The sequence below is a fragment of the Xyrauchen texanus genome, chromosome 10 (genome assembly GCF_025860055.1).
Source record: "Xyrauchen texanus isolate HMW12.3.18 chromosome 10, RBS_HiC_50CHRs, whole genome shotgun sequence".
Classification (NCBI taxonomy): domain Eukaryota; kingdom Metazoa; phylum Chordata; class Actinopteri; order Cypriniformes; family Catostomidae; genus Xyrauchen; species Xyrauchen texanus.
In genome coordinates, this window is record NC_068285.1 from 36,300,260 (window position 1) to 36,319,380 (window position 19,121).

A 19,121-nucleotide genomic window follows, 5' to 3' on the forward strand; every position below is an offset into this window, starting at 1 on the left:
ATCAACGTTGTTCATTTAAGCACCCGTGTAGAACAGTGCCTGGTTCATACATAGGGTTAGGGACCTGAACAAAATTTTGTACCCTTAGTTTTTGTAAGTTATTTTGTTTAACACATTCCACACTGTTTTGCTAAAGACATGAAATCATATAGCTTGTTGATGAAATGTGTGCTTTAAGTTTTGGAGGGATCTGATTATTTTAGCTTAGAGTATAATAAAAGTGTGTGTGTGTGGGGGATTGTTGTACAGTAAAGTTTTGTAAAGTAAAACCACATACAGCTTGTTTTGGGTGAGAACAGACCAAAATATAACTTTTTGTTGTTGTTCTAAAAGGCAAACACATCTTAAATGGAATGAGGGTGAGTTATTGATGAGAGAATTTTCCTTTTGGGTGAACTAACCCTTTAACCAGCGTTCTAAATGGCTTATCCAATGTGTGCATGCCTCTGCATGGTTGTGTCAAGAGCAGAGAATAGCATGGTTATTTAAAATCTCGTAAACACAGATTTCTTGCTTTGTCAGATTTGTTTTTGAGTAATTTATTTGTGTGTATTTTAGCCAATTTGTAGGTATAGTATTTAAAAGTTTTGGGCTGTTAAATACTATACCTACAAATTGGCTGGTTAATACCAATAGTGTGCCATATGTGCTTTATTTATCAAAATCAAATACCACAGTACATGAGCACAGCAATATATATTGTGGTGTCTGCATTGTACACATAATGACTGCTGCGAGATGCCTGGACAAATCGCTATCATCTGTTTAAGTGCTCAATGTTTATATATTTGAAAATCAGTGACTGACTTGAACACAAATGCACCACAGTCATTGACCTTTATCAGTGTTCAGGGCAAAGGCGAAGTCTAATCGGCACATTACTATTTCAGGCATCTCCTTTCTGGCATTTGATCAAATGGATGTCCATTTAGACAAGAAGCCCTGGGATCCTGTGTCAAAATGTCAGGTTAATATATGTTTGGAGACCACTGAGAAGCTTAAAATACTAGCTATATTCTTTGCACACCTTGAAAAGGAAATTGTATTTTTCTCACTACCCCTTTTGTATTTGTTGCAGCAGTTGTTTTGCTTCCACACTCCATGGCTATTTAAACTTAAATAACAACCTGCTACAAACCAAGACTCCAAAGTTCACCTTTGTCTCTTTTCTTCTTGTGAAGCAGTAAAAACCAATGACTCAAGAGTTTTATGTTATCGTTTTCTTTCTTGTGAAACATTTGACATTGTTGGGCATCTTTAGTGTGCTACCATGTGTGTGGAAGTCCAGTTCGTTAGTACAAAAAGCGTAGAGGCAATAACACTACACAACAGTGTCTCTCTCCATTAGGTGGATAAATGAATCTATCACTTCATGTCTACATTCATTCTCTGTAGTGTAGGAGAGAGGAAATGCTCATTTCTGTTTATGGAACCAAGCTAAATGACAGTGGATGGGGCTGAATTGGCTTCTCTGAATGCAATGTTGTGGCCAAATAAAAGGGGAGATGCCATGCATTATGTGTGTCTGTGTTTGATTTTGTGATGTTGCCTGGGGTCAGCAAGGCCCACTGGCTTTAGCAAAGCATTAGAATAACGGATGCAAGATGAAATGTGACTGTGATATCTCCATCTTTCTTATGTGTATTAACCAGATCCGTCCTTTGAGATGCTGAGTTGATAAAGTCATCCACTAGAGCAGAAATTCAGTCCACCCGTGCTCTGACTGCTATTTTCTGCCTGGGCAAGATAAAGTATCTTAGATACATAATATATCTTAGTATATCTTAGCAAATATCTTAGCAACTCATGCACTTGCTTGCATATTTGAATGTTAAAGAGATAGTGAACAAATGGCTCTTGAATCTACAGTGCAAAACATACAGTGCAACCAGTTTAGTCTGATTTCCAAACAAATGACTCTCATGAGTCATTTATTTTAAATCTACTTTTGCTGTTGATCTTTGTGTCACTGCACACGTGCTAGTTTTTTATGCTCTTTGTAGATGGAGCATAAGTTGTCTTTGTAGATGGAGCATAAGTTGTCCCATAATTGTATGAAATGCCATTTTTCTTCCTCCGTTTTATTGTAAGTGGTGATTTTTTTCACTCGTGATATCGAATCATCTAAATTTATAGTTCTTAATAGGAAAACTATTTCACTATACACAGTAAAGTACATTATAGTACACAAATAAAAACAAATAACCATTGATTCTTATGCATATTGTAGTATAAAATAATAATGTGAACATTACTACACAACTTAGCTATACAATGCTTTACAGTGTATTATGTATAAGGTTAGGTATGTATTCGTTTATTTAATAGAGTGTGTGTGAAATGTTACCCATTTTACTAATTAAAAGAACAGTTAATCAAACCTATTAATTTAAATATATATTTAACATCAAGTTTTAGTTGTATACTGTACATCATGCCAGCAAGAAACTGTCTAATCCTGACATACTGTACATATTGTAAGATCAAATGGGACTATGATTACAGACCATAAATTGTTTGTATTATTAATTTATGCCAGCAATCCTCAGTGGTTAAAAGGCAGATGGGGACCATTCAACACATTCCTCCCCCGTCCTAGGCTGTTCCGGGAGCGGTCACAAGGAGCCAGGTATGTGCTTGGATGTCCCTAGACTCAGCACCTCGGGCTTCGCCCCATCGCGAGGCCCTGCCCGCTGGTACGTCCGATGCTGTAGTTCCCTTGGTCTCTCTCGCACGGAGCTTGAGGGTGTGGCTCGCGCTCCCCAAACCTTCGCGTTGGTTAATCAGGACCGTCCGACTCGGCTACGTGATTAAGTTCGCCAGGCCCCCGCCCAGGTTCCACGGCATCCGCTCCACTGCGGTGAGAGGCGAGAACGGCGCTGCCTTGTGTGCGGAGATCGCCCCCCTTCTACGAAAGGACGCGATGGAGCCTGTCCCTCCAGCCAAGGTGAAAAAGGGGTTTTACAACCTCTACTTCATCGTACCTAAAATTTTTTAAAAAAAGGCGGCAGGTTGCGGCCAATCCTAGACCTGAACCGGGCTCTGCACAGACTCCCACTGAGATTCTCACGCAGAAACGCATTTTAGCGAGCGTCTGGCATCAGGATTGGTTCGCGGCTGTAAACCTGATGGACGCGTACTTCCATCTTCAACATCTCTCTGAGCAGCGCCATTGTTCCAACGTGCTTCAAGGCCACCACCATCATCCCCATGCCAAAGAAGTCTTCAGTGTCCTGCCTCAACAACTACCGTCCCGTCGCACTTACACCCATCATCATGAAGTGCTTCGAGAGGCTCGTCATGAGGCAGATTAAGACCCAGCTGCCCCCCTCACTAGACCCACTGCAGTTTGCGTATCGTTCAAACCGTTCAACGGACGATGCCATCACCACAACCCTCCATCTGGCCCTCACCCACCTAGACAATAAGGACTCATACGTTCGAATGCTGTTCATAGATTTCAGCTCAGCATTCAACACAATCATTCCCCAGCACCTAATTGGAAAGCTGAACCTGCTGGGCCTGGACACCTCCCTCTGCAACTGGATCCTGGACTTCCTGACTGGGAGACCTCAGTCAGTCCGGATCGGGAACAGCATCTCCACCACCACCACACTGAGCACTGGGGCCCCCCAGGGCTGTGTGCTCAGTCCACTGCTGTTCACTCCGGTGACTCACCAAGAAAGCCCAGCAGCGTCTCTACTTTCTTCGAAGGCTGAGGAAAGCACATCTCCCAACCCCCATCCTCACTGCATTCTATAGAGGGACTATTGAGAGCATCCTGAGCAGCTGCATCACTGCCTGGTTTGGGACTTGCACCGTTTCGGACCGCAAAGCCCTGCAGAGGATAGTGAGGACAGCTGAGAAGATCATTGGGGTCTCTCTTCCCTCCATCAAAGACATTTACAAAAAACACTGTATCCGCAAAGCAACCAGCATTGTGGACGACCCCACACACCCCTCACACAAACTCTTTACCCTCCTCCCGTCTGGCAAGAGGTACCGAAGCATTCGGGCCCTCACGGCCAGACTGTGTAACAGCTTCTTCCCCAAGCCATCAGACTCCTCAATACTCAGAGACTGGTTTGACACACACGTGTCCTGAGTTGCACTTTAATTACTGTCACTTTATAACTGTCTGCTACCTCAATAACTGCTATGTGCATAGAACATTATCTCATAGTATGTTATGTTTACATTTTTAGAAACTGTCATCTTTTTGCACTACTGAGTACTGGTCGGCGCTGCACTGTCTATTGTCCTGTTCATTGTCAGTAATTTGTTGTACTGTCCTGTACTTTTTGCACATGTTTGCACGTGCACTTTATATAGGTATATATAGGTAGTTTATATAGGTATTTTATTTCGTTGTGTAGTCTCATGTGGTCCTATGTTGGTCCTTTGTTGTTTTTATGTAGCACCATGGTCCTGAAGGAACGTTGTCTCGTTTTGCTGTGTACTGTACTAACTGTATATGGTTGAAACGACAATAAAAACCACTTGACTTGACTTGATGTCTTGATTCTTCCTCGACACAGACCCTTTCGCCGGTTTGCCTTCGAGGGTCAGGCATATCAATACAAAGTCCCTCCCTTCGGCCTGTCCTTGACCCCTCGCTCCTTTACGAAAGTCGCAGAGGCAGCCCTTGCCCTGCTAATCCTAGCTCACTTTCGGGACATGTTGTGTGTGCACAGGGAGCTGGTGCTCAGGCACCTCAGCCACTTGGGGCTTCGGGTCAACTGGGAAAAGAGCAAGGTCGCCCCGGTTCAGAGCATCTCTTTTCTTGGTATGAAGTAGACTTGGTCTCAATGACGGCGCGCCTCACCAACGAGCAAGCGCAGTCAGTGCTGGACTGTCTGAATATGTTCAGAAAGAACACGTTGGTCCCACTGAAATCCTTTCAGAGGCTTCTGGGCTTATGGCATACTTAGAGACGGTTACGCCTCTTGGGTTGATGCATATGAGACCATTTCAACACTGGCTACAGGCCCGAGTCGAGAGACGAGCATGGCGCCATTGGCACACACAGCGTCCTCGTCATGCAGGCTTGTCACCCTCTATTTAACCCCTGGTCAGACCTAGCTTTCCTACGGGCAGGAGCTCCCCTAGGCCAGGTCCCCAGGCACATCAGGATTATGACAGATGCCTCCCAGCGTGGCTGGAGCACCACGTGCAATGGGCACTCAGTCATCGCCCCTTGGACCTGCCCGCGATTGCGTTGGCACGTCAACTGCCTTGAGTTGCTGGCAGTACTACTTGCCCTGAGGAGGCTATTGCAGTTGATCCGGGGCAAGCATGTGTTGATCCGGACGGAAAACACAGTGACGGTTGCATACATCAGCCGCCAAGGTGATCTACACTCTCGTCGAATGTCACAACTCGACCGTCGTCTTCTTCTTTGGAGTCCGCAGCGGCTCAAGACGCTTTTTTTAACTCTTAATAGTTAAGAGTTTTGTTGTAAAAAATAAAATCTCCTAATTAAAAAAAAACCTTTTACAAGAATCTGTTCAAATAAATTTTAATTGTTTGGTAACAAGGTGCTGAGTGCAGTTAATCCAGTATTTCTTATTTTCAAATATTTCTTTCTCAAAAGTAGGGTAAGATAGGGATGACACCCACTGGGGTAAAATGACCCCCCCCCCCAGAAAAAAATAAACTTTTGTCTTGATCACAGATGGCACTAAATCTCATTTAAACACCTTTATTGAAAGTGTGTGCTCCTCTTAATCTTGATATTTCATCTGAATATAAACATTTGTGAGGTTTTGAGGTTAAATGATCTAATGTTTTGTCATCGAAAGATGTGTGATCTGTGACATTCTATTATGTTTATATGTCTATTTGTTTATGTTTCGATTCACATATATATATATATATATATATATATATATATATATATATATATATATATTAGGCATGTAACGATGCACAAATTTCATGATACGGTTCAATACGATTCATAGCCTCACGATACAAGCACCCACAAATGTTTCGCTCAAACTTATTCAAGGATTTGACATAAATGTCTTTTAAATCAATCATCATCCCTAGTTTTCCAGCTCTAACAAAAGATAAATAGCACCATGAAATTAATATATAAATAAGAAAACATGATTACATGAGACTTATAATTATCTTCTTTTGACTTCGAAACGTAAACAGCTTTGAGAACAACACTTGTGCACATGTTATATTGTGAAAAGTGCTATACAAAAGTGCTATAATAGTTCATATTAGTTTTTCTCCACAATCAAATAAAATGGAGTGCTGTTGTTAAGTTACTTATACTCTGCATTTTGTTGCCAATGTCAGTCACTTTTGTGGCATTTATGATTTAAAAGACATTTATGTCAAATCATTGAATAAGTTTGAGCGAAACATTTGTGGGTGCTTGTATCATATTGCATCGTATCGTGAGGCTATGAATCGTATTGAATCGTATCATGAAATTTGTGCATTGTTACATGCCTAATATATATATATATATATATATATATATATATATATATATATATATATATAAAACAGCAGGGCATTCTGCTATAAACATACTCTTTGTTTCATAGAAGAAAGGAAGGTTTCAAAAGACATGAGGGTGAGTAAATGACAGTATGTACTGTATCCTGGACAGTGATTAGAAGAGACTGGACGACATGAAACTACATCTTGATCTGATCTCTTGCGCTGCTACCCGTTCATGAAGCATTTTCATCACTTTTGCCTTTCTTGTGCTTTAAACCTGTCTCTAGCTTTTTCATTCCATTATTTCTGTCCACCTGTATTATTTCTCATCTCGCTAGACCATGCTTCAAAACAATGCCTCCATGTCCGAGGGGTAATTTTTCTACCATTACTGTGCCTTGCTCTCCCCATGGTGCTGTGCTGTATGGCAGCCTGACAGTTATGCAGTTAATTTACCTCCATATATGATGACTACATACAGTATATACTTCAGACCCCCCTCCCTCTTTCTTTACATAGTTCAGCCTGTGTATGTTTCCCTGAGATGCAACCGCTCATTGTGTTGACATATATGGGCTCTCGTGTGGTGTAATGAATTGTGGAAAATTGTTACTTCTGTCTGTCAGGGTGACAGTATAAGATTAATGTCAGTTTAGCTATATCATTAAATGCTCAATGCTATCTGTTTACATCCTCATTTGTTCAAAATTCAGGAAAGATAAGTGGCTTGTGAACACAGATATTTGTGGACATTTCCATAGACATAATGTCAATGTATTGACAGCATCTGAAACGTAACTGTTTTTTGTACAGTATATACAACTGTCATAACGAATATTCTGATGAATATTCAGAATACAATATATCTATTCTAATAGATAGGAGCTGCACTGGCATGACTGGAAATAGTTTCCCGAGAGCGTTCCAAAGATGGCTGACAGTGGACTGACTTGCTAGAAAGACATTGATACATAATACAGTACTGTATGTAGTATGTACATGGTATACTGTATATATAAAACAGTGTATTAAATCCATGTAGATGGTATATAATTATATATCATTTATATGGATTTATTCCTAGAACAAGATATGAAATGATTCAAAATTTTCAATAGTGATGTATATAATTGCGTCATGTGTAGCACAGAAGCGTTATCCCCTCTAGCAGCTTGGGTTTGGCAGGCAGACAGTGAGGGAAAGACTCACTACTTATCAGCCACAACATTAAAACCACTGATGGGTGAAGTGAATAAAATTGATTATCTTGTTACAATGGCACCTGTCAAGGGGTGGGATATATTAGGTGACAAGTGAACAGTCAGTTCTTAAATTTCATGTGTTGGAAGCAGGAGAAATGGGCAAGCATAAGGATCTGGGTGACTTTAACAAGGGCCAAATTATAATGGATAGACGACTGGGTCAGGGCACCTCCAAAACGGCAGGTCTTGTGGGGTGTTCCCATTATGCAGTGGTTAGTACTTACCAAAAGTGGTCCAAGGAAGGTCAATCGGTGAACCGGTGACAGGGTCATGTGTGTCCAAGGCTCATTTATGCACGTGGGGAGCAAAGGCTTGCCTGTCTGGTCCAAACCCTACAGAAGAGCTACTGTAGCACAAACTGCTGAGAATCTTAATGCTGGCCATGATAGAAAGGTGTCAGAACACACAGTGCATTGCAGCTTAATGCATATGGGGCTGCGTAGCTGCAGACCGGTCAGAGTGCCCATGCTGACCCCCGTCCACCGCCGAAAGTGCCTACAATTGGCACGTGAGCATCAGAACTGGACCATGGAGCAATGGAAGAAGATGGCCTGGTTTGATGAATCATGTTTTATTTTAGATCATATGGATGGCTGGCTGCGTGTGCCTCATTTATCTGGGGAAGAGATGGCAGCAGGATACACAATGGGAAGAAGGCAGGCCAGCGGAGGCAGTGTGATGCTCTGGGCAATGTTTTGCTGGGAAACATTGGGTCCTGGCATTCATGTGGATGTTACTTTGCTACGTACCACCTACTGTACCTAAAGATTGTTGCAGACCACATACGCCCCTTCATGGCAACAGTATTCCCTGATGGCAGTGGCCTATTTCAGCAGGATAATGTGTATGAGGGGGACCTACATGATATTAAGCAGGTGGTTTTAATGTTGTGGCTGATCGGTGTTTATAAATATATACAATCAGAGATTATTTTGCAGATACGGGCCACTTCTATTAAAATTAATGGGAGAAATTGGAACACTCAACCAAGCAGCTCTGAGTGCCCAACAATCAACAGATGTAGAAAGGCAGTTAAAAGAGCCAATCACCTTTTAGATACAGCCATCACCTCTCAATCAACTCTAGAACACACATGCTCATTAGCTATACAAACTGGGAAAATTGCGTTTTTTAGTGTAATATGAGGTAAAGGATCGCAATTTATGATACCATTTTTGTCAGATTTATGATACCAGTATTGTCCGATTTTACTGCTGATTTGATATTTATTTCTTTGATTGTAATCTCGACCAACCGTATTTGAGATTTTGGTCTTTCTCCATTCAAGTTGATAGGAGCTGCACTGGCATGACTGGAAATATTTTCCTGAGAGCGTTCCAAAGATGGCTAAGAGTGGACTGACTTGCTAGAAAGACTTTGATACAATATACCTTACTGTATGTAGAATGTACACAGTATACTGTATATATAAAACAGTGTATTAAATTCATGTAGATTATATATAATTACATGTAAGTTGTATGGATTTAATCCTAGAACAAGATATGAAATGATTCAAAATTTTCAATAGTGATGTTGATAATTGCGTCATGTGTAGCACAGAAGCGTTATCCCCTCTAGCAGCTTGGGTTTGGCAGACAGACAGTGAGGGAAAGACGAGCTGTTTTTGTTTAAATTTGTGTTGAAGCTTCCCCCATTATGCTCTCCATATGCTGACCCAGGAGATAATAAACCATATGGCTGTAAATAATGCTAATTGTTTCGGAGTATGATGTTAGTGTAACTGAAAATGGAGTATTATTTAATCTAGAAAAGCTTGCTTGATTATTTTTAACTTACTTGCATACCGATTGTTAGCAAGCAATTTTCTCTTATGTTTTGTCCTGTAACATTGTTTTACTGCATTTCTAATCCTGAAGTATTATTCAGTGGTAGATTGAGTGTTATGTGTAGTTTGAGAGATCTCTTGAGGCAGTTCAGTTGTTAGGAATATACAGTAGCTATAAGTTGATTGTGAGTTTAAAAATCAGATGATAGTTTTGACAGAGTATATGCATTCAAAAGCAGAGAAATTCTTTAAAAAAGTATCTAATCTGATTCTAGAACATGTCGATGTCAGATCTATGTTATTATGTAGTACTTTTTCTGTAATGTATTGAACCCATCTGCACATTATATTCTGTATTTCATTGTATAATGTCTTACTGTGAACTATATTGCTTATTTTATATATATTGAAATTTTACTATGCTACTTTTGTGGTTGATTTTCTGCTGCAACACAGGTTTTTGTTTTATTATTGTTTTTGTTTTGTTTCATTTTGTTTCTTTGTTTGTTTGTTTTTTGTTTTGTGAGCCAACACAAAACCATCTTTTATCAGATTGAACTTTCACCTTTCACTGCTTATAATTCTGGATCCCACTTTCACACAAACAATGTATATATACTGTGGACTACAAAAAGTTGGAACAATGGTTACATTATTGATTCTTCTCAGGCAACTGTACTAATGCACTAATCAGGTCAACGTGCTATCATTACCATTAACTTTGGCCCGCTACCACAAGAGGTAAAAGGTATCTTTGCTGTAAATTGTGTCTGTTTCACAGGCTGACAGAGAAACAACAATGCCCGTCCCTTGTGTTTTTGTAGCTCTATGTGTGGGGTAGGCGTGGTGCCAGCAGGTGTGATTGGCTTGTCCCCTCACATCAGTGTGAACAGGCATCCTCATCATGTGACCGTGTGCCAGGGGAGCCATATGCCATCTGCCGCCCTCTCCTGCAGTTATACACACAAACTTCATCCCTTAAGCTAAATGTGCTTCACTAAATTCACAGAATTTAAGAAATATCACATCAGCAAAAGTGCTGTTGTAATCACAGCCATGCTGATATTAATTACCTCAATTGCAAGTGTAATATTTCTTTTATATAACAGTTCTCTTTTATAAAACAGTTCTGTTATTCAGATTTTTTTAGGTATTTTGATAAATGTTGTTCTGACAACAAATACCATTCTGAAAGCAGCCAAGGCTAAATCAACTGTTTTGTTTTGTCGCGTGTTCAAAGCAATGCAAATACTGACAGCCAAATATCAGCAACCTTGAGAAGCAAAATCAATATCAGAGGACCGGAACTAACTATAATGTATAAACACATTTCACTTAAATGAAAATGTTGACAGATGTGAATGATTAGTTGTGCATTGTTAGATAAAAAAACTGCTCAGAATATAGGCTCATTCATGGGCTGATACTCTATAGCAGGTGTAATCACTGGCACGCCTGCAACGGCGAGAGAGAAGTAGACTATTTTATTTATATAGATTCCCACCTGCATTCCAATCTACATCTGGATGTAATTCTTCTCTCGATCATGCATTGTGTTTTCATGAGCTGAATGGGAGGATAAACAAAAAGTTCAAATGTGATGAGTATACACAACAGATTTGTGCATTCACGAGCTGGTAGCGTTTCGCTTTTGGTTAATTGCGCGAATAATGCACCCGCTTTGCTTCGGTTAGGCTGCGTGGATGACAGCTTACATTCCTTGTTTCATTTGTTTCTTTTTGCTTTCAGAACAACAAGTTAAGCAGTAAAGAAAACATCACTATTAATCCTTGAGATTTCCAAACCAGCATACAGGTACACCCTCCTTAAAAAGTAGTCACACTCAAAATTATACTAAACGACTAAAAGAGAAAACATTAACCCACATGGATAATTTAGTCTATTCTAAATAGAAATTAAACCTGGTAATAAAGTTTAAAGATTTTACAGGTGTGGTTTTCTGAAAAGGACTAACTAGTGTATCGGCTCGTGATGCGCGGATGGTTTGCAACACAGTGCAAGTCTCGTCACACTTTAATAGTGTTTATCCTCCCATTCAGCAGATGAAAACACACTGTGTGATCATGAGGAAGGATTACATCAAGATTTAGATTGGAATGCAGGTGCCAAATACCTCATATAAATAAAAATAACATGCTCCTCTCTCGCTGCTGCTTGCTTGTGATAACCCCTCTGTGTGATTTAGAAAAAGCTATGACATTATTTAAGAAATATTTAAGATTCCACACAATTTCATGATCAGTAATCAAATAAACAGATTTGTGACATTAACTGTGGTAACTCATTTTGTCCAAAAGGACAGGTTTTCTTTCATTGAACACTTTCACAAGATGTTGCAATAACTGTTTGCCAGTAGTGGCAGATATTAACAGAAGGTTTGCTGCAGGTTCACTACGACTGGTGAGGAGCTGCAAAATTCTGCAACCGCAAGTTTGCCACAAATAAACTGTTTTTTGCAAGGGAGGTTGTTCTCACAAAATATCTTATACTCTTATCGTCCATTATTAAGTCTCTTGTTGAACCCGAGCTTGCATGTGTGGATGGCTGTGTTTATTTGGGTTTGTTTGGATGCTCTGCATGAGGCCTGCTCATGTGTCTGTGTTTGTGCTTGTCTGCTTGAGTCAGGTAGCAAATGTGTCTGGCAGCATTGTGTTAAAGCCGGGCATGGCAAAGGCAGAATTAGGTTGCTGGACTATCAGCTTTGACCTTTTCAAGTGCTATTACACATAAAGCAGGATCCCACTCAAATCTATGAGAAACATGGCAGAGCAATTCGAACAAAAGGGTGTCCTTTTTTGAGTGAGTAATGCATAAGAGTGTGTGCGTGCAAATTCAAGAGTTCTTTCAGGTGGCTCGTCCAATATTTAGCCTAGTATTGATTTCTAGCATGTTTGAGCAAGGAAGATTGTGTGTGCCTAAGTCTCCATGCTTATACATGCATGTCTGGTTTCATTGTGTGTGTCTCTGGATTCTTCCTTGCTGTGGATGAAGCTTGCATCCAGCTAGGTGGTATGATTAGACTAAGGGCTTATAATGAACATCAAAGGGGGGTGTGATAGAGCTGGTTTGATCTGTATCTGTGTTCAGGAAATAGAGATGAGCTTGTGTGCTCCATTCATGTCTGTGGGGCTTTACTCACTTATTCCAGACACACACTTGCACCCTTTAATCTCAGACTGCACAGGAGATCTTCACTGTCTTTAACAACCTCATCCCCGCTGATGAACAGAAATTAATCAAAGATAATGTTGTCTACAGGAGGGCCTTTGAAACAAACCTGGCAGTGGTAAGAGGTGAACTTTAATGGCTCATTGGTTGAATCCTAATTACAATACTGATTGGACTTACTATTGAAACATAGTCTTTATAAATGCACTCGGACACTCAAATGTGTTATTATTAAGCAGATAGTTTCCATTCTGGTTACTAATTGGTCTATATGCCATTACAGCCATGCTATACAATATAGTAACAGCTACGATGTTCTTAACACCTGTTCTGCTAGATATAGACATATATATATATATATGATGGCAATGTATCATAGCAAGATAGACTAAAGTTACTATATAAAAAAAAACAATTGGTAAATGTTGGTATCATGTTGACATAATAAGTGAAGTTAAAAGAACAAGAGAATATATGGACATAAGGTTGATATTAATATGTATGTACATTCCTACTGGGGGAACCATTTACAAAACCCTACCCAATTACCAGAGGCGAAAATTTCATCAAAATGTTGGGGGGACAATAAACATAACAATTCTCAAGAGCAATTTTTGAAGGGGACACAAAGGGTTTTTTTGTTGTTGCCCCATTTGCATTTGTATTATTTTATTTCTTAAACAATTATTTTAAGAATATATCATTATATTATTTACAATACACATATTTTAATGATATTTTAGGGGGGGACAACCCTCAGATAGGTGGGGTCCTGACCCCCCCGACCCCTCCGCGATTTCCGCCTATGCCAATTACCAAACCCTACCAAGTAATTAAGCAGCAAACCATATAACGTTTTTCTTTGTAGACTCTCACAATTCCTATCATCGCAGCAAAAACATCAGAAATGTCAGGCTGCTAACAAGGAGGAGACACATGACATCAAATACATGGCATAGTTTGCAGCCAGCTTTATTATCTAATTACATCTCCTCACTGGGCCATTACCACGGCAACAGGTTTCAGGTGGACTCTCGAGCTTGGCTTCATTTGGAGTGTTAGGGACAGGTGTCATGGGGAATCACAGGCAGAGAGTCTTGCACCTCCAGGGACACGTTCCCTCCCCCTCTGGTGTCTGAGGCAGTTAGGACTAATTGGAGCTGTTTGTTTCTGGCTGTATGCGGAAGGCTGGGCTTTACTCACCCTAAAACATGTCGCTGTTTTCCTACACACTGACTTTTCCCCATCACACACCTGCTAGTGAGATGCCTCATTGCTATTACAGTATTTGGGTGATAATGTGTTTCATAGGTTGAACATGAGATACAATATGTAATGTGGGTAGCAGAAGTGATGAATGTGGTATTAGAATATGTTTGGGTATTTTTAAACAGTAAGGTACGAGAGGCTGTGCTACATTGTGAATATAGTAGCTATAATCACTTCAGTCATGACTATATTCACAATAAAGCATGGCCAGTTACTAAATAATATTACAAATATTAAAGACACAAATGTTCATGAAAACATTATTTAGCAAAATTGATTATTTTTTCAGAAATGAAATATCTGTCTTCATTTAGTCATGTTTTATTTGTATGACTTCATATGAATTTTGAATAATTGTACTGGTCACCATTTTTGCATGAAATTACAATAAAAGGAGTTTATAGAAAAACTTTAAAAAAAAAATAATGCAAAGGCATACATAAAGGTATCAAAATATTAACACTATATTCCTCGTTTTCTGAAGTCATACAATACACTGAAACCCCTAATTCTGTATGCCAAGGAGGTCCAAAGCTTTCAAGCTCAAAAAGTACATAAATGCAGCATTAAAGCAATCCACATGACTCAAGTGGTTTAATCCACATCTTTTGAAGCGATACAATCTCTTTGGGTGTGAAACAGACCAAGACTGAAGTGCTTGATCACTTTAAATCTTGACATCTTGCCCAACTGGAACACAGTGCAGGCTTTAAGACAGTGACTCTTTGAAGATGCACACGGTTGCCAAGTACTCAATACCGGTGTCATTTTACATCAATAATACATTGCAATGTCACTTTCTAGAGTTTTTCATGAACCTTTTGGCAACCACGGTACATTTTTAATGTAGGCTATCCCAAAAATCTGAACCGTGACTATAATTTGATCTCGCATTTTCAAAATAGCCCAAATGTGTATGTATACTGTGAAAACCTGGCAATACTCTTTCTGGTTTTTGTACAGCACTCAGCACATCAAGTGCAGGGAAGTGTGTGAACAGGCTTCTTTCCTAAATGCCCCAAAGGAGACTCCAGATGTCAAAAATAAGTACTTACATTTTGGTATGTTTCTCACCCAAAGCAATCATATTGCTTCAGAAGACATGGATTAAACCACAAGTTATATGGATTCATTTTATGCAGCATTCATGTTCTTTTTTGTGCTTAAAAGTGTTTTTTTTAAACTTACAATGAAAACATTATGAGAAATTTACATGCGCAGAGTGCTGTACATGATCTACTCATGTAAAGTACATATGCTGTAAATTATAAGAAAATTAAAATGTTTTGGGTGAATGATTTTAAAAACATTAGTTAGCATTAGTTAATTCTTTGTTAATTCATAATGCATTAACTAATGCTAACTAATGTTTTTAAAATCATTAGTTAGCATTTTTTTCAATAAGATTGAAAAGTGTTACTGAAAATAACAAATACTTTAGAAGAAGCACTAATTAGTCATGAGTACAGTGTCAGACACATAATGATTTTACTGCCCCTAAAGATGTGTACTTAAAGGTTTTAAACTTAGTCTTCTTCATGCATTGATGCACAGTCATTTCTGTTTTCCCAGGTTCATACCAGTAGCTGATTACCTGCACCATGCAAAAGATGACATCAGATTTCTAGAAAACAATCAGTGCTTTCAAGCTTTTGTTGTTATTCTGAGAGAAACGCTTCAGCAAATTACACTATGGGGCACAGTGGACATTTACTTCAAAGCTTTCTACCTCTTAAATATTAATTATCCTAAAAAGTGTTCCCTAGTGTGTGAATTTCGACAGACTGGTAACTTGTTTATTGAAACAGATAAATACATTTTTACTTTTTGACCATAATTGTTGTCTGTCTATTTGCATGGGTGGGGTGGACAATGGAATGTGGACAATGTTTTAGTTACAATCTGGTAATTTCAAGGGTATTATGCTATAAATGTGGTTTATGAGGACATTTCTTGTGTCCCCATAATTCATAGTGATTAAAAAATGTTACTAAATTATGTTTTATTGAAAATGTAAAAGTGAAGTTTTTTGTGAGGTTTAGGGTTAGTGGATAGAATATATAGTTTCTACAGTATAAAAATAATGATGTCTATGGAGAGTCCTCATAATGATAGCTGCACCAACGTGTGTGTGTATGTGTGTGTGTGAGAGAGAGAGAGAGAGAGAGAGAGAGAGAGAGAGATAAAGAGTGTGTGTGTGTGTGAGAGAGAGACAGAGAGAGAGAGAAAGATAAAGTGTGTGTGTGTGTTGGGGGGGTTGCTATACTTGTAAGTGCCACATTGTCCTTACAGGTATAGTAAATTTGCTAGAGACATTTTAGCTTGTCCTCACTAGTAAAATAGGCTCATAAATCACCTAAATTATGTTTATCTTTAAATCTAATGAAGTGCACAGGTTTCTATTAGGGTTAGGTTTAGGGGTAGGGTTACGGATATGGGATAGAATATAGGCCTATCTTAAGCCTGCTATAAGCTAAACATATTTGGGTATATTTTAACCCAGAATTTTTGAGTGTATCGGTCCACAGCATAAACATTATTTCATATTCTGAAAATGTCAAAGCATGCTTCATGTTTGAAGTTTGCGTAATATAGATTATGTAAACATCCAGGCTAAATAATATACCCAATGAACGTATGGGATTTCCTAATGTCAGTATATTCATTGGCAACCTCTTGAGATGATGGTGGATGGTGTTTAAGCTATTTAGATTTGCCGATATCTGTATACCGGTTATTATTTAGCTTAGTTGTTAGTAACAATGATTGTCAATTTGAAATATTTAAGCCCTCTGAGCAGAGGGGGCAGAGGGCCTCAGTGTGTAGTAAGTTGTGGATCCAATAAGGTTCTTTCACGTGGGCATTAATAAATCATAATTTATAATTGTGAAAGAAAAAGGTTTCACTGAAATATTTCTCGAGTTGGCCATTCAGAAGGGACCTCAGACCTAAGCTTGGTGTCTTGAAGTATGCTGTTATTGGAAGCATTATTAACAACTTTCCATTTTTCAAGGTAAAATATTCAAGACAATTCAGTCAGATTAATCATACATCTGAAAGAAAATAGTATATGTAATTCATTATTGCAACTGCAAAGATTCTTTGTCCCTTTCATTCTCTGGGAGATTTATGTTTCTTTTTACTGTTCTTCTATAAGTGTGTGTATTTTTTTCCATGTCTTATGTTTTAATTTTTTAAAGGTAATACGTTCTCCTCAGTTTAATGTGCAGAGACTATTAGGAAGCCATTCATAAATTAGATTTCCACAAAAAAGTGCACTACAGAAGCACACAACATTGCTCTGTTTGTTGGAATAGTCTGGAATGGCAACATTGGCTCAACCAGCAGTGTGAGCATGGGGGAACCTGTTTGACTGAATAAAGGCAGATACTGTAAGTAAGTGTGTGTAAAACCTATTTGGAAGCAGTCATTGATCCTCATTCATGAAACACAAGTAGAATACATTTTTTTGCAAATAGCAAGTAAAACCATTATTATCTAAATTGTGAAATTGAAATACAGCACATGCAACAATTTACAGAAGGAAATTGCATTCAATTGTTCTGTTCATATATTATGAATAAGGTCTGTTAGTTCCCTTTTTTTCACATCAGCTTTGACAAGTGAAAATACGGTACATATTATTGTCTAATCTGATCTGAGTAAATCAGATTTTTATGGTCTTGGTTTGTCCTAGACTTCGGAGTATGCATTTGGACTCAAACTGTGTGAAATTTGACTTTGTCCTGAGACTGGTCAAGTCTCTTAAAAAAAGTGTAGTATTAGTAACATCTTCCTTTGTTTTATGATGTGATCCAACAGATCCAATTTGACACATTTTTAATGATTTTCTTTTGCCGATGAGACTGCTGTCAGATCAGTAGGTTATCTGGAGTCTGGTGTATGTCTGGGAACAACAGGATGGTCTCCTCCCCCATTTTCTTTTTCTTTCAAAGCAAATAATTATATCCTTCTGTAGCTGTCAAGAATTTATAGTACAGAACTACTACAGTATGTTTTAGATAGCATGCGTATTTAGCTTACAATGAATGAAATATAAATTGCGGTTCACTTATTGTGTTTACAATATGTCATATTTAAAACACTATTATTGTTGTATTTTATTTCATTTACATATTGCATATTAATACTGTGTTATGTAAGTTAATGTTTACTTGACTTACTTGAGTTTTTTTTGACACATTGTTTACAATGACGTCATTACTGTAATACAATTATGTTCACTTAACAAATAATGTGACATTAATTTTATTTTTATTCTCACCTGATAATATTGGTTAATCCAACATATGTCTAAGTATCTATTATATGAGGTATATTTGATAATATGTGCTCAATTTGTCACTTTTATTATTTACACTACATTTAACACATTCATTAAGATTGCATTAGACCTGTAAGTCTTGTCTTAGACTCCGCTTTTGCTGGTCTCGGCCTCGACCATCTCTGATCTTGGTTTTGTCTTTGGCTCAGACTAATCTGGTCCCAGGGAACTTGCACTCAGATGAGCTGGTCTCGACCACATCAGTGGTAATCTTTATTTTTAAAAATGGTTTTGTATGGGATTTTCTGATATTCTCTCATGTGTTAATTGCTTGTATTTACAACAAAAATACTGACAAGACCATTTCAATGTACACAACAGAATGCTACAGTATAGTATATAATCTCACAATGATGTAACTCTCAAATACGACACTGTTGGTTGGAATCCAAGGTAGTTTTTCAATCAATAATAGTTTGAAAATGTTATTTTTTTTCCTTCTTAAGCTGCTTAAGGATTTCTGGCACGTGCATAATGATTTTGCTGCTGGACATAAGTGATTTCTATTGATCTCCTAATGAATTTCTAACAGAAGGTGAATTCTGCTGCATAATTGATAATAATGCTGACCATAGGTTCACTTGAAAAAGCAAGATCGCTCCTGGCTAAATATTGTTATGGAAACTGCTAACACAGAGAGAATGTTGCCAAAGTGGTTTAGGTGCTTTTGTATGCATTCTGTAAGCATTCATAAATGTTTAAATAACATCACTCCTGTCAAACATGGTACATCCTCGAAATATCCATGTTTCATTATCAGGCGGCTGTCTGAATTTCCATATATGAGAAGGGATTTAAGAAATGA